General features: G+C 44.7%; 1 long non-coding RNA gene across 1 annotated transcript; it reads left to right on the top strand.

Annotated features, from left to right (window-relative positions):
* The first annotated feature begins 1,411 nt into the window (after window positions 1-1,411).
* LOC113221851 lies at window positions 1,412-2,528 on the top strand. Its single transcript, XR_003308107.2, has 3 exons — window positions 1,412-1,430; window positions 1,691-1,810; window positions 2,090-2,528. It is a non-coding gene; the product is annotated as an uncharacterized LOC113221851 (long non-coding RNA).
* Window positions 2,529-3,685: the final 1,157 nt, after the last annotated feature.

Raw genomic sequence — 3,685 nt, 5'->3', positions numbered from 1 at the left:
TCTCTTGCAGGTTTAAGAAGAACTGCTGATTTTTCAGTTTGCTCAGCTTTTTACCTGTGAGGAGGGAGTGACAATTCTCAAGATTATCATGTATGGAACCTGAAATTCCCCAACTCCATCATAGTAAAAAGTGTCTTCCCTTCCTCTGGCTCAAGAATTAAAATATTTTCGTTCTTTGACACATTGTAATTTGATTCCCTAAATATTTATAATTGTAGATTTAAAAACTCGGTCTTCTGCTGTATCAGACATCTAGACGGGCATTTTCCAACAGAATTATGAGAGTCCTCTTATAGAACTTGAAACCTTCCTTGTAGCCTCATATAAATATATAAACAGGTACAATTCATTTTACCACTATATTTTTAACTCAAAATGCTCATACTATACTTTCAATAAGAAATACAAATAGGCAGGGTGAGGTGGCTCACATCTGCAATCCCAGCACTTTGGGAGGCTGAGGCGGGTGGATCACAAGATCAGGAGATCGAGACCATCCTGGCTAACACGGTGAAACCCCGTCTCTCCTAAAAATACAAAAAATTAGCCAGGCGTGGCAGCGGGCAGCTACTTGGGAGGCTGAGGCAGGAGAATGGCATGAACCCGGGAGGCAGAGATTGCAGTGAGCCCAGATCGCGCCACTGCACTCTAGCCTGGGCAACACAGCAAGGCTCTGTCTCAAAAAATAAATAAATAAATAAATACAAATACAGTATTTTATATTTTTCGTATTAACTGGCATGTCTTTCACGTAGCAAATCCAGTTCAGACCGGGCGCAATTCATGTGCTCAGCCACCGCATGTGGTGAGTGACAGAGACCATCCTGCATGTGTGTGCACTTTTTACTGCCTTTTTCTTGACCACAGATTCTACCTGTTTCTCTGTGTATGCAGTGATTATTTGCTGAGTGTTACACATTGTAGGTAACATGTTGAGCACACTCAGGATCCCTAACCTTCCTCTGAAGCTTTCCAGCTCTTGTTTTAGCAGATAGCACAGGCACTGCTGGGTCATCATGACATGGGCAGGCTTGGATTGATTCGCTGCTGGTGTGGATCTGTGGAGAGCTCCCATCCTGCACCCATCCGATCTCCCCCTCCTGGACGTGGTAGGATGGCCATGCTCCGCCCACACCTGAGCTCTCTCTGATCTCCCCCTCCTGGACGTGGTAGGGTGATATGCTCTGCCCACACCTGAGCTCTCTCCAGTCTCCGCCTCCTGGATGTGGTAGGGTGGCCATGCTCAGCTCACACCTGAGCTCTCTCCGAGCTCCGCCTTCTGGACTCCGTAGAGTGGCCATGCTCCACCCACACCTGCGCTCTCTCCAAGCTCCGCCTTCTGGACGTGGTAGGATGGCCATGCTCCGCCCACACCTGAGCTCTCGGTGCCACGATCTGCAGGTGTACTCCACAGGACAAGTGTACTGTGGGTGAGTCTCATTCATTCTCCTGGCCTTGCCCTCAGTTCTGATTGGCACAGCTGTGGTCACAGACTAAAAACAGCCACCTCATTCGTTCTGTGCAGCTTTACAGTTGTTTATGGCAGATGTGTGATTTGGGTCCCTGTTCCCTCATCATGGCTAGAACAAGTTTTGGCAAATTATTCTCATATCTTTACATTTGAAAACTAAAGGAAAGTTTCACCCATACAATATTAGTGTTGCCACAATCCTAATGAGTGTTTCTCTAGAAACTATGATCCAGGTCAGCAGCCAGTCATTTCATAGAAGGTAAACTTCAAGAACATTCTCTGAAGGGCAGTGAAACTGAGTAAGATCTAACCACTGTTACCAGCAACCAAGAAAAATAGGTAAGAAAATGCAACTAAGATTTGGATCAAGTAACTACGGTAATAAACATGCAAACTATCGCTAAGCACAAAATAGGCTGGGAGTAAAAACATAAACATAAAAAAATATTTACGATATTGACATTTATGATTTTACAAAACTGCCCCATGTGATATCAAGAGGACTCCTCATGAAAACTTACAAAGGATGCTTTATGGTTTATATAAAAATGTTAGTCAAATAAATCCAAATATTTCACAAAAATAACATTTCAAATAATATTCTTTTATATTTTGCAGACAATGAAGTTATTCATCATGCATGACCCAGTAACATTTCTCAGCGGTTGGATTCAATACGAGAAATAAGCAAATAATCGCACTGCTTCTTCCATTTCAAAGTCATGTCTCTTATAAAAAGTGGTCAAGAAAAATGCCTGTTGGCTTACATACTGGTTAGTGCCAAAAATTTGGCTTACAATATTTCAAGTGGATTATCCTTTTACATCCATGTTGTTAGTTTCACACAGAACACATACAAATGCAATTTTTTTTACCGTAAGTTTTTGCAAATTATAATCATAAACTAAAAAATAGGATTAAGCATATTATTTTTTGGGATAGGGTCTAGTTCTGTTGCCCAGGCTGGAGTGCAGTGGCACGATCATGGCTCACTGCAGCCTCAACCTCCCCCGGCCCAGGTGATTCTCCCATCCCAGCCTCCCGAGCAGCTGGGACCACAGGCACACACCACCATGCCCGGCTGATTTCTGTATTTTTTGTAGGGATGGGCTTTGGAATGTTGCCCAGGCTAGTCTCAAATGCTGGGACTCAAGCAATCTGCCTGCCTTGGCTTCCCAAAGTGCGGAGGTTACAGGCATGAGCCACTATGCCTGGCCTAATCATTTTTAAAGAGTCTCTATGTATTATTGTTATTTTTTTCCTAATTGAGATGGGGGTCTTGCTCTGTTGCCCCGCCGGAGTGCAGTGGTGCCATCTCAGCTGACAGCAACCTCTGCCTCCCGGGCTCAAGTGATTCTCCCACCTCAGCCTCCCAAGTAGCTGGGACTACAGGTGTACACCACCAGGCTCAGCTAATTTTTTGTACTTTTGGTGGAGACAAGATGTACAAAAGACATTTCTGTACATTTTGCCATGTTGTCCCGGCTGGCCTTGAAGCCTTGGGCTCAAGCCATACACCTGCCCTGGACTCCCGAAGTGCTGGAGTTATAGGCATGAGATACCGTGCCCAGCCCTTAATTATGTGCTGTGACTTAATATTAAAATAAAGAAAGGGAGGAGCCCAAGGGAGCACGTTGGCAGAAAGGGCTCCCTTGCCAACAACCTTGCTAGCACGGTCTTCACTCCCTTGCCTGCTGGCACTGCGTTCTTTAGAAGAACATGTTATGTGTCAATGAAAGACAAGAACAACATAGGAACACCCTGTCTCTACAAAAACTTACAACTTAGCTGGGTGTGGTGGCGAGCACCTGTGGTCCCAGCTGCTTGAGGCTGAAGTGGGAGGACCGCTTGAGCCCAGGTGGTCACAACCGCAGTGAGCCAAGAGCTGCCATCATGATGCTGAATTCCAACCTTGGTGACAGAACAAGACCTTGTCTCAAAACAAAAAGCAACGAAAACCCAAAATGATGCACTCTAAGTTCTGTCCTATCAATTCCACTACCTTCATTTGTAAAGGTACGTGAAGGTGAAACTCAGGAGCTGCTTGCAGTCATGTGGACACACGCCTGACCTCAGCTCTGATCTGAAGCACGTCCTTCTGTCTCACTGCTTGCCAAGACTAAGCTAAACTTCAGAAGTAAAAATACTCCCCAAAATGTACATTTTCAACTATTCACATCGTACCTTAAGTTTCTCTTGTATTGGAGGAAAAAC

The sequence above is a fragment of the Piliocolobus tephrosceles genome, unplaced genomic scaffold, assembly GCF_002776525.5.
Source record: "Piliocolobus tephrosceles isolate RC106 unplaced genomic scaffold, ASM277652v3 unscaffolded_27966, whole genome shotgun sequence".
Taxonomy (NCBI): Eukaryota; Metazoa; Chordata; class Mammalia; order Primates; family Cercopithecidae; genus Piliocolobus; species Piliocolobus tephrosceles.
Note: the sequence above shows the minus strand (reverse complement) of the source record. Positions and strands in the feature narration are given on the sequence as shown.